General features: G+C 38.3%; 1 protein-coding gene across 8 annotated transcripts in view; it reads left to right on the forward strand.

Annotated features, from left to right (window-relative positions):
* The window catches only part of FLI1 (Fli-1 proto-oncogene, ETS transcription factor), a 170,393-nt gene that overhangs the window by 53,139 nt on the left and 98,348 nt on the right, over positions 1-18,906 (forward strand). The window lies entirely within an intron of this gene.

The following is an 18,906-nucleotide window of genomic DNA, read 5'->3' on the forward strand; positions in this document are numbered from 1 at the left end:
TGCTCCAAGGGAATGGCCCCAGGATTGGCGCATTAGGAATTTGTTTCCGAAAAGCAGTCTGTCTGCTTACTGGATGGGCCAACAGCTGAGTCAGGCTTCATTCCTCCAGCTAACTGAAACTGGAAGACCCAGCTCCAAGTCAATGAATGTTTACTCCCTGCAGTATCTTTCTCTTTGCACGCAGGTTGCAAACAAGTTTTATCAGCAAAATCATACAATTCCCAAAGTCACAATGGTATCAAATCAGTTGCTCTGAATTGTGTGTGTGTGCACATGCTTGTAGGTGTAAGGTGGGAAGATTACCCCTTAGATATTTATATCCCACTCAGTGAGAAGTCAAACCCTTCTTACATTTGGGTACTGATCTCATTCACTTTTGGGGTCCCTGTCTTGTTCCTCACTTTCATACTAGGGAAAGAGCCCAGGTCTGTAAATAAAATTCTGTCTCTAGATGGTGCATTGTTCCTCTGTGGACCATAGGAACAAAGCGAAATAGAACCCTGCCCAGCTCCTCAACTTAGATGTGATACCCTAGGGATGACCCCCTGGAATACACTCTCCTCTGCATTTGGCATAGCCTTATCTTAGGATAAGATTATTAAATAATTAAATTATCTTAGTAATTTGGGTAGACCTTCCTTGACTGTAATAGTGCACCTAATGGCCTTTCACAGTCCAAGGAAGCACCTCAATACCCACCTGTGTGTCCATGGAGATCATGTGAGTCAACAATTGAGTTAGCTACCTGGAACATTTGAAGAGAATCTATTTGCTATTGAACCAAACGGATGGAATTCTTTTCATCTCTTGTTTACATCAGTACTCACCATACTTTTTTTTAGAGAAGTAGCACTTTATCTTGAGTTGATTTCCCATCCATCTGTTTATTCCCTTCATCCAAGAATCAAGTAGGATATGTAAGATTGTGGGACCACTCAGACATATTGATAAAGAACATGCCCATGTTTTCATTTATTTTAAACCCTTACCTTCTGTCTTAGAATTGATACTAGGTACTGGTCCCAAGGCAGAAGAGTGATGAGGACTAGGCAATGGGGGTTTAGTGACTTTCCTGGGATCACACAGCAAGGAAAATACATTTATATTATTTTTAGGTACAAATCTGAGGCCAGATTTGAACCTAGAACCTTCCATCTCCAGACCTAGTTCTCTATCCACTGAGCAACCTAGCTATTCCTCACTTGCACTCATTTTTTAAATTTCAGTTGAACTCAAAATAATTTCATTTTGAGAAATATGTGCCCTTTTGAGAGATTTGCAAACACTCCAAGAGTATTGCAGAACCAGTGTTGGGAATTACTGGGGTATATTGAACAAGCTTGCCGGATAATTGCTTCATTCTTTGCCTCATTCTGTACATGTAGACATAAATTGCAGCTCCAGTAGCTAAAGGACAGGTAACATCTCCAATGCGACTACATTTCTGTAAGACTTAATTTCCTACTTACTCAAGTATGGGAGGATTGGGAGTTTGTGTGAGGAGCAAGTAGCAGAGAGAATGTTGCCAAAGGCATGTTTCTTCCACCAAGAATGTGCATTATAGTCAAGAGTTCAGGTAAAGAGAACAGATGAACAGGCATTTAAATAAAATATTTTTCTGGAGAAGGCAAAGGCTGGTGAAGACTTTGTGAAAGGTGAACTTTTTAGATGGTAAAACGATTATTCTTGGTTGTATACCCTACTCCTTTGCTTGTGGAAATATCACATTCCATGCCTTTCAGTGTTTTAACATAGAAGTTGCTACATCTTGTGTTATCCTGATTTGGGCTCCAAATTACTTAAACTTTTTCTTTCTAGTATTTTCTCCTTAATGTGGGAGTCACAATACTTAACTAAACTGTTCCTGTGACTTTTCCTGTTGAGGTCCCTTCCAGGTGGTGATTGATAAATTCTTTCAAGTTCTACTTTAGCTTCTAGTTTCAAAACTTCAGGGCAATTTTGACAATTTCTTGGAGGATGACATTTAAACTCTTCTCCCCACCCCCATAACTTTCAGGTCGTCCAAAAATTCTTATCTTGTCTCTTCTTGATCTGTTTTCTCCTAGATGATTCACTTTGGGAAGAAAGGTGGATTGTTGAACTAGGTCCCTTTAAGCCCTATTGCAAGATGGCTTTTCCTTTCATTTTGATCTTGACAAACTTTTAAAAAGGCCAGCTAAGTTAGAGGCTATGTGGTGGATACTCCTTAAAACAAGAGTTCTTAATTATTTTTTTGTCATCAAATGGGATGAGATTTATAAAGTATAAGATTAATAGAGTGCCTGGCAGATAGTAAATACTTTATAAATGCTTACTTTTTAACCCTTTTCCCCTTTGCCCTTCTTGGATCCCTTTGGAAGTCTGATGAAGCCTATGAACCCCCTTCTCAGAATAACATTTTTAAATACACAAAATGAGATATATAAAATTACAAAGGAAATGAATTATATTGAAATATAAGTACCAATCTGTAGGTATACATATGTATATATACATAGTTACATATATGTGTATGTACAAATATGTGTATATGCATGAATATGTGTGTATGTGATTATAGCAGTGGATAAATGGAATTTCTTAAAAAGGAAAAGTCAAATCCAATGTGACAGAACTGGAGAAAATATTAGTCCCCATCCTTCCCAGCCCCATGGTCGCTCTAACCAATAGGAAATCCTCTGATCTGCCCTGTGAGAATAAAGGGTTAAGAGGTTGTTCTTGTATGTGTAATGTATGTATGTGTATACATATATATATATATATACACGTGCATACAAATAGATGCATATGTGTTTATACACATACAGAAGTTCACAGACTCCAAGTTGACTCCTCACTTTAACATGATGGTTGTCTTGGTTTTGTTGTTATTGTTGTTGAGAGGGAGAGGATGAAGGAGAAAAGGAAAAGTGGCAGGGGAGCTGAACTAATGAGCAGAGAACATTTCTATGCAAACCCAGTCAATGGAATGGTTTTCCTAGATGAGTTGTATTGGGGGGGGGGGCTCATGGAAATCCTGGATTCATGCTAAAGATTTTTCTGTCCCTTTTTTCGACCTCTCAGTTTTTGCTGTGTGTGTGTGTGAAGTTCCTAAGAGGATATAGAGAGGAAAACACACCATTCTCTTCTCCTTGCAAATGAAGGAACCCCCAAAAGGAATAATGAATGCCCTTTTTTCTTCCCCACCAGAGTGAGCAATTAATTTTACAAGCTGCTCAGAGCACACACAAAGTTTTGTAAAAGTGAATGCTATGTCCTCTCCCATGAAAAAGTTCATCATAATCTGTGCAAAACACCACCTCTGGATAAACACAATGAGGCTATATATACGCCTGGCCATTTCCTGTTTCTCTCAGCAGCTTGAGCAGAGTTTGAGTTTGGGTGAGGCTGTGACCATAACCCACATGGTGACATGTACATTAACCATGCCCTCTTTCCTTTCCTGCTTATGATCTGCACTGGAATAACAAAGTCTCTATGACAATCCTTGTTTAGAGGAATGAGATCCCCCATAGACCAAAATATATGCCTGCCCTTGGTAGAGCTAAAAGGCCTTGCTTTGCCTTCCTTTACACAGCTTCAGGATTTCAGTTAGTGATGCAAACACTGACAATAACAACAATGATAATAAATAACAATATGTGTTTCCAGCAGACTGCTTGTGTGACTTCTCCATGAGAAAATGAGAGATCAAGAATGAAAGTCTGGTTAGTGCATCAAATAACCCTGTTTTTGTTAGAGGGCCATCTAATCAGCTAATCTTTTCTCAGTGACATTTTCTAAGAAATCTCTTAGCAAAAGGCAGGATTTCTAATGATGAGCTTGTGACTAAGACACTTTTAAAAAAAAATCACAATGCTCAAAATAACAACCATGAATTGAATTTCAGTGTTGCCTCAAATCTGTCTGTCTTAGCAAATAATGTATCTCAGTGGTTCAAAGTAAGGAGCATTGGACCGGAAGGAGATTATCTAGGTTTGAATCTCAACTCTGCAATTTGTTACCTATATGACCTTGGGCAAGTCATTCAATCTCTCTAGATCATATTTTCCCTTTCTGGAAAATGGGAGGGAGAAGGGAGTTGGACTGGATATTCTCTAACTTCCCTTCTAGCTTTATATTCTCAAAGGAAATTATTTATGTAAAATGCTCTGAAAACTCAAAAGGGCTATAAAATGTCAGTTATTAATATTGACAGCTAGGAGGTGAAGTGGATAAAATGCAGAACCTAGAGTCAGAAAGACTTGAGTTGAAATCCTGCCTCAGACATTGCTAGCTCAGTTTCTTCATCTATATAATGAGGATAATAACAGTACCTACTTCCCAGGGTTGTTGGTGAGGGGGTATATAATGAGTTAAGATTGGTAAAGCTCTTTATAAACCTTGAAGTGCTACATATTTAACTTTTTTTCATCTTCAGGTGCCTTTGAAGTAGAATAATTAGCAGATGTAATTCCCATTTTTAATGATAGAGAGATTGAAGCATAGAAAAGTAAAATAACTTGCCGAATGTTTTGAAATAATCCATAGAAGAAGCCAGTTAACTTTTCCGTGCTGTCTACTAAACTGTTCGTGTGCCATATGTATCCTGAATTCATAAGTGTACTTTTTTTAAATGAGTTGACGTGGCCAGGGTAAGAAGGAGGAACTATGTTTATTTCTTCAATGAAAAGAATTAAAAAGCATGTTATGACATTGAGAAGAAATATGTTTTCAGAAATAATGAAAATTTTGCCTTGTATCTAGAGCCTTTGCTCATGTAGATGCAATCTCTTTTTATGATATCACAAGGAGGCAGAAAGTAGGGAATAGAAGCATCAAAGGAGAAAGGTCCTAAAGCAACTTATGGGTCCATACTGCCAGCCCCACACTCAGCCACATAAACACTTGCCACCATCATGGCACATTAAAATTATTGATGGTATTAGTGAAACTCTTGATTTCTTGTTGTTTCTTTCAGCTTAGTTTATTCTGAGTGAACCCAGATCAAGTGTTGGGACTGGGGAAGTTGTAAAATCATATGCAAATTGGGACAAAGACTGCAAAGCTGCCCATGTACACACGAATCTTAAATCCATTAGGGGTCAGAAGTAGTGCCACAAAGATCATATTTGTTGTTCTGGCTGAATTGGCAGGAGCATCACTCTTACTTAGTTGGAGATGCTGTCCCCTGGAAAACTCCAGAAACTGTGCAGATGCATGAGCTGACAAAAATCTTTTTCTGATTTTCCCATCTGTCTTTGTGTCTTTTGGCAGGCTCTCTCCCTTTCAAATGAAACAAAGGTACCCAGAAAAACATACACACATACACACACATCTTGCTACATTCACATGCTAACGAGTTTTGTGATAGTTTGCTTTCTCATTATGGTCTCCTAGAATGAAAGAAGCAAACTGGCTCTTTTCAAAGAGGAAAGAGTCAACTCACACGTACTCCTATCTGAGTTACAATCAGCAGTGGGGAGAAGAGAGTGACAGAGAGCAGCACATGATGGGGGTTTGCTGGGTATGGAACAAGCCTTGTTAGAATAGCTGTTACCTTTTGAAACAGAGAGGCATGACAAAGCTCTGAGCAACAGTTTCAGGCCATAAATAGAAGTAACTTTCAAAGTACACCAGACAAAATTCTTAAAGATATATTAAAGAATTAACTCACTTCATTAAAAAAGAGAAGTTAAAATAGAATATGAAATGGAAGAGAAACAAAAGGGCTGCAACTCATGATAAATGATCCTAATGGGATCCTTGGTGATGTTTGTGTTTTCTATGTGATGAGAAAGATTTTTTTAAAGCCATATTCATACACGTTTGCAGAGGGCAAGGGAAAACAGGTAAACATATGGCTCTGTAGAAATGACTAGCTACGTAATTTATCCCTTGGCAAAATGAAGTTTTTGAGGTAATTAAAAAGCAACACTTTTCCAACATTTGAGGCTGCCCTATTTTCTAGATGTTTTTGCTGGGTTTGCCCATATGCATTAACTGATGGTCAGTTGCACTTGGTGGTCAGTTTCGTTTCCTGGTTCTAAGATAGTGGCATGAGGCGGTTACTTGGACACACTATGTTAATGGAGGAAGCATACAATTTTAAAATGTCAGAGCCAGCACACTGAATCTCAGTGCCTGCGGCCCATGAAACCAGTGTTCACTGAACATCCTATGGATGAATGGCAACATAAAGTTGCAGAGATATGGGGCATAGTAAAGAACGTAATCTATAGTTTTTGTCCATGCATGTACCAGTTCCAGCTGAGGAACTAAGAGAGGTACGTGCATAATTGACTGAAATGCGTACCAATAAATGTGTAATTTCTGGAGGTCACTGGGTGGGGAAAGAGTTAGTGGGTCAAGGAGGAACTGGAGGAACTATAAATAGATTGAGTTGATCAGGAAAAAACTTCTGTAGAAGAATGTCTTGAGTTCTAATAAAGGTGTAAAAAGAAGGGTATGGGGAAGCACCCTCTACTGGCACTAAGAGGATCTAGTTCTTTAAAGAAATTATGAAAGACTTACCTCTGAGAGTTAAGGGCCCTGTATTTCAACTCCTCAAACATTCTGTAAGGTTGGGACAATTACTGCTTCATCTTAGACGTTTATTCCATATTGTGAAACTGGAGACAATAATGTTTCCAATTTGTCTATCAGCGCCCAAGGGAGAGTATATTGTGTGTAAAATTGTCACAGCCTCTTGGGAAAAGATAGTAGCTCTTAAGACATCATTTGGTTTTGTTTTACACATAACTGAGAGCATCTGAAAACTTAAGGAGAACTTGGTTAGGAAATGCTCTTTGTGCAATGCACTGCTAACCACTTCATGGAGATGGCAAGTGAACATCCAAGCATGCTAGCAATAGAAGGAACCTTAGCTTTTATCTTACCTATCCTCTCATTTGAAAGAAGAGAAGCCTGGGTCCCAGAGAAGTCATCTGATTTTCTCAAGATCACACAAATAGTGATTGGTAGATCTACGACTAAAGCTTGGGCCACTGGACTTCTTGGTCCATGTGATTTTTATTTCCATTGACTCCATTTCCTTATGATCAACAGATGATTAAATGTTAAGTAAATTAGTTGAGCTGCTTGATGAACTAGACAGATTTGTTAAAAATAAGCTATATCCCATCTGTATGATCACTCACAGAGCAGAGCAGAAATTCAGTCAGCTCCATCCTGCACATAACTTGTGGAGTCCCAGAGAATTGCTAAACTTTTTGGTGCCTTATTTCCTCTTTGTAAAATGATCTTGCACACCCAGAAGATTCTTTGGAAATAGCTAACACTTTTTAAACAGAGAAATACATTTTTCAATGTTTCCCTCTGGTATCCCAGGTGCCATTATTCAAGGGGATTTTAAGTTATTCTAGTCTAATTCCAATGAATTCTAGGAGAGAGTACAGTATGCCTGGTCAAGTGACAACTGAGGCAAAGGGGTCAAGTTTAGGAAATGTACTGCTCCTAAAGCACCTCTGAGTAAAATCCTTAATTTGGCATCCAAAGAGCAAATTTGAGTTTCTCTACCTGCTTTAACTAGAATATCAATCTGATTTAGTATTTCAGACCTTCCTGTTGAGGTCCTCTATCTAACCCTGATGAACAGGAAATGCAAGATGTGTGAATTGAACTTCATACATGCGTGTGCACACACTCACAGATACACACACCCCACAGGTGCAGAGCTCTTTACTTTCTGCTCTGATGAGCTGTAAGAAGTCATCTGAACCATATATATGGAGCTCAAGAGCCTGATGTCTCATAGTAAGTCATGGATGTTAGGTAATAAGGAAAAAAGAAAGCCTCATAGTAACTCAACTCCAAATCTACTCAGACCTCACAGCATGGAAGTATGTAAGTTGGAGCCTCGAACAGTGGTACCACTATCCTGGCTGCTGAAATTCTTCCTGTCCTATTCCATTAATGAGGGGATATGAGTGGCCTGCTACCCTTGGAAACTTTGCCTGGTGGTCTGGTATCCTGAGGCTGGTTTGTGGCAATCAACCCAATTTGGTTGAGTGTGAAGATCTGGAGAGATCTGCTGAGGAATTACATTCAATGAAATTCATGCCAGATGTGCCCATATAGGGCAACATAGAGAGGTTGGATTTTGGTATTAACAGAAGCAGGTCTCTATGGGAATACAATTATAGGTTGAATCCCATTTTAATGAGCTTGACAGGAGATCAAAAATTATTATATTATCTCCAAATCTTTTGCAAATGAAGTCCATTGCTATAATATATAGGAATGATATACTGCTCTATATTGCTTTGCTTATATGAAACAAATATTCATTTTATTTTGTATTTATGAACAATAACAAGTTCTGAGGAGTTTTATGGATTTGGCAGAAGAAAAATAATTATATCACTATTCTTGGATTTATGCTTTCTACTGTAACTATATTTAATTGCTAAATATTTAAACAAAATTTTTCATATTTTTCAAAACGTGCTGGTGATTGGGAGAGGTACAGGCTCCCTTGAAATTTAGGTCTGAAATGAGATTACTATTATAATCAATAACCTCCTCAGAATTTCAAGAAAAGTACTCTGCAATGATTAAAAATAGTCACCATTCACCTCAAATCATCACCATGCCCATTTGGGGGAAAGTATCAAATGTATTTAAACCATTTAGTATTAACTCCTCAAATATATTTATTGTACATACATCTGTGCCCAAAGGAAATTTCCATTCAATAGATTTATTGCTAAATGGACAGGAAATTGTGCAATCATCTGTTATATGAAATGTATTTGTCAAATAGAATTTGTTGTAAACACATCAAGTAGGGCATGGAAATAGCCTTTCTACAATGTCCAGACTCTGAATTAGAATTCAGGAGACTAGGGTACTAATCTTAACTAAGGAAGTCACTTCTGTGTCAGTTTCCTCATCAATAAAATGAGTGAGCAGAGTAGGGTGGAAAGAGTTCTAGACTTAGAGGCAGAGAATCTGACTGAATCCTAGTTCTGGATCCTGGATAGAGCTTTAAGAATTCCCTAATGTTACTTCTAATCTAGATTCTACAGTAGTAATAGTTTCCTTACATCTTTTACAAGGCTGTTGTCTGGTTTAAATGGAATAGTTGGCATAAAAGCAATTTGCATGGATAAAATGCCTTATAAATGTAAGATATTATTTACTTTACTGACTATATGACATTGGACATATCATCTATTTGAGCATTATCAATTTTCAGACTTCTTTCTTATGAATGGCTTGAATCATTTTTCCATGATCTTACTTATAAAGTTACTACTTACTTATAAAGTTCCTTGTTGAGATTTGAGGTTCCCATTCAATGTAGAAAGCTTCACCAATTGATATTTGTCAGTCTGGAGGCTTAGAGTTTAGAACCAGAGTTGAGTTCCTTTTTAATTAATTTAATCCCAATTATGGGTTCTGGGTTCAAATTTCCTCTGTGATTTGGGGCAAGTCATTCTATATCTATAGACTTCATTTTTCTGATCTTAAAAAAAAAATGAAGGGGTTGGACTAATTGGCCTGTGAGGGAGGGAGGAGCTTACAACTGCTAAATCTGATTTTTTGTTCAGTAAAATTTTCTTTGCTCTGAGTACATTATTTTTAAGTTAAATATTCCTGAATAAAGCATTTGCTTCTTGCCAGTGGTCTAAGGAAAATGAATAGGGCTGGGGATAAAGCAAAGGGAATCTGACACCATTAGTTCCCAGAATTTCCTTCTCTCTTTCATTACTCAAATGGTATGACTTAAAAGGCCTTTCACTGCCCCCTAAACAATCTAGATAGAACATTTCTGGAAGGAACATTCAGACCAGGTTTGGGGCTATTCCTGTTTCTAGACATTTTCTAGTTATTGTGATTTTTGAGGAATAACAAATTTTGTTATTCTTGTTATTGTGAATTTGACAAACATGAGCATTTCCATACATAAGAATAGAAAAATTTAATTTGAAAAAAAATTTAAATGACAGTGAGACTCTCTTACATAGTGCTGGTTGAGAAGTTCTGTTTACTTTTTTGCCTTCTGAACTTCCTTCTGCTTTCTTCTCTGTATTAAAAATATTTCATTGACATTCTTTTCTTTTTAAATTTTGCCATCATTATCATTCTCTCCATCCTCCATAACTCCCTGAAATAAAAATGATTCCTTGTAACAAATGAGAATAGTCAAGCCAAAATAAATCCACTCATGACCAGTGTGAAAAAATATGTCTCATTCTGCACCTGAGAAGAGGTTCATGGGATCATAGAGCTGGTTAGAAGGGAACTCAGAGGTCATCTAGTCTAACCTCCTCATTTGACAGCTGAGAAAACTGAGCCTCAGGGTGCTTCAGTGGTTTGTCCAAGGTCACTCAAGTAGTAAACACTACTTGCTAGTAGTCTAATATCTTTCTACCAAGATGTAAAAAGCAGCAGTCTTCTGGAGCTGGGCTTGGTCTTGGTGGTGATCATGGATCTTATGTCTTACAAAATTGTCTTTGAATAAATTGTTCTCCTGGTTCTGCACACTTCATTCTTCAACTTCAGCTTCAACAATTCAAATTCAATCAATTCATACTGAATTCAAGGGGTGTTTTCCTCCATAATCTGTTCCTTTCATTATTTCCAGTTGCTATATTTCTAAGGATCATCCCATGATCTCAGGTGATGAAGAGGTTGTCTTTACCTGCAGTGGTTCACAATTTTATCCTGAAGTCATTATGCTATAGAGTTTGTCCTGAGACTTCCTCTAAAGTGGATTTTCAATGTATATATGATAGCAGAGAAAGACAGAGACTGAGACAGGCTAGGATACAGACATCAATAGGGAAATGGACACAAACACAGACCAAGACAGAGAAAAATGTGCTTCCCTCTTGTCCTCTAAGATTAATTACAAATTCCTCAGCTTGGCTTTTTAAAATCCTTTACCATCTAGTTCTGGCCTAATTTCCAAGGCTTATTGACCATGACTTTTCTTCATGAACTCCATATTTCTAGCCAAAGTGGACCTACTTCATCCACAACATTCTCTCTCCTTCCTCTTTGCCTTTGTGCAGGTTCAGTGTTTTCCCTCTTCACCTTTATCCCAGAATCCCTAGCTAGCCTTAAAGCACATCTCTATGGTACCTCCTACAGGAATCCTGTACAAATTCTCACAGTTACTAATGCCTTTCCCTCACAAAGTGGGCATTTTGTGAACACACTTTGTATCCACTTTATATATTTTTTGTATTTAATGTTCTATTTGTATGTTGTGAAATATAAGCCTCCAGAGAACAGGGGCTGTTTCTTTTAGTCTTTATATCCCTAGCATCTAGTACAGTGTCCAGCAAATAGGAAGTTACTAAATATTGTTGAATGAATGAAAGAATGAGAGAATAGGATAGTAGAGAAGGTAGGCTGGGAAGGGAGAGAGTAGGAGAGGGGAGGGGAGGGAAAGAGAAGAGAGAGGAAGAGAAGAAGGAACTCAGGGGGGAGGAAGGGATGGGGAAAAGGAAGAGAGGGGAAGGGAGGAGGGAGAAGGGGAGGAGAAGAGAAGAGAAGAGAAGAGAAGAGAAGAGAAGAGAAGAGAAGAGAAGAGAAGAGAAGAGAAGAGAAGAGAAGAGAAGAGAAGAGAAGAGAAGAGAAGAGAAGAGAAGAGAAGAGAAGAGAAGAGAAGAGAAGAGAAGAGAAGAGAAGAGAAGAGAAGAGAAGAGAAGAGAAAGGTGTAGAGGAGAAGAAAGGGGGGAAAAAGACTGAATACTGCTTGACTTTGCATTTTCCCTTGTGTTTTCTGATTGATGTCTCTAAAGTCTGTGAGGGTTAGAGAGCCTCAAAAGATTTAGTCCGGATAAGCATACAAAGACCAATGCTTATCAGCACTCTATCTCCAGCAATCTCACACTTAAGGCTTTGGTGGGGGAGGTAGGAGATCTTTCAGTCTCACTAGTTCAGTCTCACTAGAGCTCCCACCATGTTGAATCAGCAGGTGTAGCCAAGGACCTCCAGCTTGGTCCTTTGGAACTTCATTTCCTGGTCTCATCCCAAAATTAAAGGACCAAATACACAATTTAAAACGGAAGGAAGCAAGGAGTGCAAAATGAATGCTTGTGAACTCACTAGAAGGCTGAGGAAGGCTGTAAAGTTAGAGAAGACGGGAATCCTTACTCTGTCTGACAATTGAACTCTTGCTTTCAAAGGGCATCTTGCTTCCCCCAACACAGGGGCTCCAAACTTTCTAGCCTTTCTCCACCTCTCTGGGCTGTGCTGTCCTTCCTCAGCTCGAGGTGATTGTGTGGGTCTGCTGTGGTTGGCAGGAGGCAAGAAGGACAGTGGGGGGGGGGGGACTGGAGTAGGGGGAGGGAAGCAGCATTTTATTGGGCTGTTGAAGGTGATTTATTAGGGGGGAAAATCCTTCGTTTGCTTGCCACACAGGTTATTCTCAAAGTGAAAACTCTATTTCACTTTGAAAAAAAAAATGGTGAAAGTGCCTCCAGTTATGAATGGAGGCCTTTGTTACCTTTCAGATCGACAAGACAGACTGTTTAGTTCATGTCTGTGCATTAGCAAAGGAGTCCAGGGGCCTGGGAGACAGATGTGGGCCTTAATTGCATGGAAATATTAGAAGATCGTTAGGCCATTTTGACAGGATTTTCCTCTTGCTGCAAGAGCAAAGGGCTGGGTATGAGACGTTCCAGGGGATAGCCACCCTCCACCCTGTGTATGAGTGTGTGTGTGTGTGTGTGTGTGTGTGTGTGTGTGTGTGTGTGAGAGAGAGAGAGAGAGAGAGAGACAGACAGACAGACAGACAGACAGACAGACAGACAGTCAGAGAGACAAAGACAAAGAAAGACAGAGTCAGAAAGAGATGGAAAGAGAAAGACAAAGGCAGAGACAGAGAGAAGAGACAGAGACAAAGAGGGAGACAGAGACAGACAAAGGCAGAGAGAAGAGACAGAAAGGGAGACAGAGACAGAGACAAGGGCAGAAAGAGAGACAAAAATGGAAAGAAATAGAGAAGGGGAGAAGGTGGGCTTGTTCCCATTTATCCATGAATCACAAGAGAAAACAAACTCTTTATTGTTCCTTTCCTTGACCCCCTCACTTTTTCAGTGAGGAACCCCCCTAAACACCCTCTGACCTGTGATATGAATAAGAAGATATGTGTGTGCTCTGCTGTGTTAAAAGGAGAGAATCCTATCAGATTGACTCACAGTCGCATGATGTGCAGAGGAGATACTCTATCAGTACCTCCAACCAGGCCTGAGAAGAATAAATAAGCCTACTCTGTATATGGTGGCTTTGGAGACAATATCAGTTTGAGTGTCCTTTTATTCTCTTCTTCCCAACCCCTCAACCAGTCGATAAAGATTCTGAGAAAGGGGGCAGGGTTCTGGTTTACACAAGGTTTCCTAAACTTGAAGGAGAAAATTCTTATACTCTTTAGCTGTACCACAGAATAAGTCCCTCCAAATACATAATTTCTCAATTACCTGTAGGTAGATTACCTCTAATGAGACAGTGACAAATTTTAAATCCCGGGCTTGTTTGCCTTTGCCTCTTAGCATACTTCTGTCGTGGCTCTGCTTGCCATGAGTTGGTGTGTGCTCAGGGAATTCAACATTTTAATGTTAATCTAAAAGAGGGCTTCTTGGGGGGTTTGTAAATAGATTTGAAGGGGTCCTTGAACTTGGGTAGGAAAAGTATTTCATCTTACTTTTCACTTAGCATCTAAGTGAATTTTAGCATCTCCTTAAGTGATAAATGTAGACAACAAAACATTCTGAGAAGGGATCTATAGGCTTCACTAGATTGCCCAGAGAAGTTCATGATACATAAAAAGTTTAAGAACTTCCCAACCTAAACAATAATTAAAAACAGGATAATTTTGGAAAACATGTAAAGACCTACATGGTTTGATGAAGAGTGAAATGAGCAGAATCAAGAGAACATTATATACAGCAACAGAAATATTGTTCCAACAATGACTTGCGTATGTCCACCTCCAGAGAAAGAACTGATAAACAGAAATGAGTAAGACTTAATTTTATATATATATATATATATATATATAGTCAAATGATGCCTTCTCTAATTTTATTCTTCCAAGATGAGTGCTTTTTTGTAATCCCAAAACAAGAAGCAAAATGCAGTCCTATATGATCTATAACATCTGTGTCAAGAAAATAGGACTACTAAAGGTCCTATTTACACAAGGATCTCTGTAGCCCATGTTGATTTTTAATTTAAAAACTACATATAAACATTATAAAAACAAAAAAGTAAAACTTCTGGAGGTGGGGAGGACTCCCACAAAAATATAATTCACTTCAAGACCCCAAATAAATTATTTATTTGCTGTTTTAGATTAAGTACATCAGTGCTTCCCTCATTTTGGAGATAAAATCCAGAACTAACTCTCCTGGAACCCCAAAATAGAGTTGTGTTCTCCCACTCACTGCTCAAGTCATCCTCTTTGAAAAATAGAAAACTTTTCCATCTTTCTGCTTCATCTGCCCAGCCTCTATTATAAGGTCAACAACTGAGTGATTTGGAAGACGAAAGAGTGGTCTTGTCTTCCTGGCTTAGTCCTTTGTTGAGGAGGCCATGAGAGGTCATCAATGCTATGTTTGAGCCATTGCAAAGAGAGAACTATAGCTTGGGAGTGGAGAATGTGCAGCAGCGAAGATCCTGTTTTCATGTAAATGTTGTTAACCAGAAGAAGAAGAAAAAAAGGAAGAAGGCTCAGTCTCTCAGCAGAGTGATCCTGCAGAGGCCAAGCAGTAGGCTTCAGTTGGTTCATGTTGCTCCTCTCCTGATGATGATTTAACATTTAGTCATGCCAATGGATTCTTTACAATTTTAAATACAATAAAGCATCATTAATTTAGACCCCAAACCTGTAGCATTTGGACCTTATCAAGGCAGAAATATACCTTTACTGTCTCCTAAAAGAATTGACTAAGCCAGTTAATGGCACAGACACTACTTAAAAGAATAATTTGTCTTTAAAGAATTTTGTCTCTTGTTTATAGGCAGGTGGATGTTGTGGATGAGTTTTATCTTTTCATTAAAGCAGGTCCATTAAGACTGCTACTCCAGGGAGAATTTGATAGCCATAAACTGAAGATTATATAGATAGTTTAAAGTTCTAAACTTCATTGATTTAGAAATTCTTGACAAACGTAAACGGGTCACTACTTCAGATAGGCTTTCTGAGCTATTAGTCTGACTCAAGGAGGCTTTGCTGTTGAGCCTTATTTTTTATTTTAGATTGCTGAGAATACTTGCCAATATAGGGTGCTTGGCAAAGGAATGAACTCAAAACAAGGAACTAGAACGGTTCTCTGGTGTTCCAAAAGAGGTACTATACCTTTCTGTTTGCCCAGCTTATTCTCTGCAAGTAACTTAGTCTGAGGGTCTAAGAATATGACTTGTCTCTTTTTGTTGTTGTTGTTCAAGACATTTTAGTAGGTTTTTAGGTGATGATATATTTAACTAAAGTTCTGGCTATAGGGGATCAGGGAAGTTCCTTATGACATTGAAAGTCAAAGATGTGTTACCCTTCCTGGTTCCTCAGCCACTTTCCCACTAAGATCACTGCATTCTACTTGTATGACTTGTTCCTGCCCTTACATACAGTTAGAGTTTTCTTCACTGCATGTCCTATGGCTTTGCAGTATAGCCAAAAGAAATGTCTCTAATAGGGCGGAGTGTAGGAAATTTAATGTGTTTATGTCATAAATATGTGTGTGTGTGTATATATATATGTGTGTGTGTATATATATATGTGTGTGTGTGTATATATATATATATATATATATATATATATAGAGAGAGAGAGAGAGAGAGAGAGAGAGAGAGAGAGAGAAGGGGAAGGGAGAGAGTATTTTGCATTTACAGACACAATGGTTTTCAAAGCATTTTGGAAAGTCATCTAGTTGAATCTTTACAGCAAGCCTGAGATAACTCTGCCCCAAGATAGATGTCATCATTTCTACTTTAGTGAAGCAGTCATTCAGACACTGAGGGGTTAAATAACTTGGCCAGGATCATAATGCTTCATATAAGTGCTTCTTGACTTGCCTTGTTTACTTGTTGAGAAATTTTCTGTACCACCCACTTCAGGAAAGCAAAATGCAAAGTGTGTTATTCAAATAATAAGTATGCGACTGAAAGGTACACCCAATGAACTTTTTACTGAATATGGCCCTCTTGGACCTATTCCAAGACAGATTGGATGAAACCATTTTCTCAGAGAATCTTGACTACCTTTACTTCATGGCTGTTTATGACTACAGGCTCATCCCTGAAACTTCTGGCTATAGCATGATGTCCATGGAGAAGAAGACTTACATCCCTCTACCTCACCCTTCCCCCAATACACACACACACACACACACACACACACACACACACACACACACACCATAGAGTCTGCGTCTTTATCCCTCCTCCACACACTTAGGTTGTAACTACACAGAAGTACTGAACTAGAGGAGCCATCTTTAAGGATCAAAGTCAGGGAATATTGGCCAAGAAGAGGTTCATGGGACAACTAGAATAATTCTTCTAAACTATCTAGAAGCTAATTTTGACTCAGTCTTTCAAAGAGACAAATTCTAAGGGTCCTACTGCAAGCATACTTCACCTATATCATAATTAGTATATAGTTGTAAACAATGAGATCATGACTCTCTTAGTTCTACTGACTCCAGTTGAATACAACTGAGCATATTAATTACATATGTAGACTAGGTCCTAGAGATATTGTCACACATTCTTCTGGTCACAGGGGACAGAAAGTATGATTTTAAAATATCAGTCTTTGCATTCTTGGACAAACAGGTTAAAATAACTATCAAAATAACTGCCAATAAACAGCATTGAGACTGGATCAAACTCCAGTTTTTTTTTTCCTTCTCAGTATGTGAAAATTTATTCAATTAAAAAAATTAATATGTGATTTAGGAAGAAGATATTTCTTTTTTTAGGATTCAGTCATTAAATTTAAGAATTTTTTTTAAAATACTCATCTCCAGCTTAATATTGTGGTGATTTTTAAATATTTGAACCATAATATAAAGATTCAACTACTGGCAAAAAAATTTTAGACCGTTCTTTTTAAAATGATTATTATCTAAATAATTTCCTCTACACTGAAAATTCCAAGATTTCCTATCATCCTACTGATTATTCTCAGATTTTAAATTAAAGCTGATTTTTTCTCAATCCTAGGCTATTCTAGCATTAATTAGTTTACTAATACACACAATATAAAGATAATTTTTAGTGACTCCTATTTCTTCCATTGGAGTGTCTCTTTTAAAGTGTATTAAAAGCTGACATTTATGTATCACCTTAAGTGTTAAAAAATATTGTACATTCATTAACTCCTTTGATCTTCAAAACAAACTTGTGAGGTAAGTCCTATTGATATTATTTTCCCCATTTACAGATGAAGAAACTGAAACTCAGGGAACTTAAGTTAAAACCAAACCAAACCAAAACTTAGGTCAGAGGTGAAATTCAAACCCTGGTCTCTCTTGACTCAGAGCTGTGTACCTACTACACAGTGCTGAAGGAAACTTTTTTTTTTGCTAGAGAATTTTGATCTTCACACTTATGATTATGCAAATCTCTATCCATATGAGGCTATTATGGGTTCAGAGTTTACTTTTATTATTCTTACCCAAAGTCCTTTAAGATAATATATGGTGAGTGCCTACAGAGTTGAGGTTAAACCATAAACCTTTCTTGGTTTAGTCTAGAAGAAGCAAGATGACCACAAGGTTCCTTTGTTGGCATTTGACTCCTACAATCTTCTCTGAGGGTGAATAGAATTGGCTTTGAAAATCCAGGTTCTCTTATCAATTACCAAATGCATTATGAATGCAATAGATCTCAACCATGAAGAGAAGAGAGGCTGAAGGAGCAAATAATCTTTTTACTTTGGAGAATAGAACCTGAAGCAGATGGATAAAATACAAGGAATTGGAAAATGGAGGCTTGGAAAGTTTCTTAGTAACGTGTTGGGCATCTCTTCAGACCCATCTCTTCTTAGGCAAGTTAGCCCCTCTTTTACCAATATTTCTTGGTGTAGCAGAGATCAAGTCTCCCTGCCAGTGAATGAACCCATGACCTTGAGTTTTAAAGGCAAACATGCTTCCTATTGAGTTAGCCTCATACCTGCAGGAGCCTCCAAGACGAAAAACTAAATGCCCTTTGTAAAGTAACCAAATCACTCCAAAGCCCCTGGGAAGGTTCAGTGGTTTCAGCTGGGTTTTCCTGTTCAAATATCTTGCCTGAGATTGACAAAGAAAATATCTCCACATAATCCTGCTGAGATGTTTTCATTGGAAGTCCAAAGCAGGACTTGTTCACAAAGTATCTGCTTTTTCTATAGGCTTATGCAGAGAGACAGGGCTTGCCACAGTGCCAGACGACTTGGGTTTGGCACTGAAGTCAAACAGGGACATAGGCCAACCCAGTGGGGCGGCCTCTTTGAGTGTCACTGCCAACTGGGAGACCAGTTGGGGACCGGAGATGGAGTCCAAGCTTCAAGGAGATGATGGTGGGGGCCTCCTCAAAGAAATATCAATGCCCGGCTTTCTTCTTCTCAGACTAGGACTGTCTTTGGCTCCTTTCTACCTCCCTAGTAGAAGGTGCATCAAGGAGTAACAGTATCATTATGTTGGAATAAGGAAGGATGACTTAAACTGGAGAGATTCAAAAACTCTGAAGCTTAATCATAGCCATACAGTTTTAAAGTTGGAAGGGACATTGACAAAATGTGCTTGTCAGAGGACATTTGGGAAATGCATTTTGAGATAGCTTAAAAACACAGAATGATAGTTCACAGAGACCTCTGAGATCTAATACAACTCAATGATTGTGAAAATAAAGAAACCAGAGGAGTTTAGTGACTTCCCCAGGGTCATAAAGCTAGTTAGTGGCAGAGAC

Source organism: Monodelphis domestica, chromosome 4, assembly GCF_027887165.1.
Source record: "Monodelphis domestica isolate mMonDom1 chromosome 4, mMonDom1.pri, whole genome shotgun sequence".
Lineage (NCBI taxonomy): Eukaryota > Metazoa > Chordata > Mammalia > Didelphimorphia > Didelphidae > Monodelphis > Monodelphis domestica.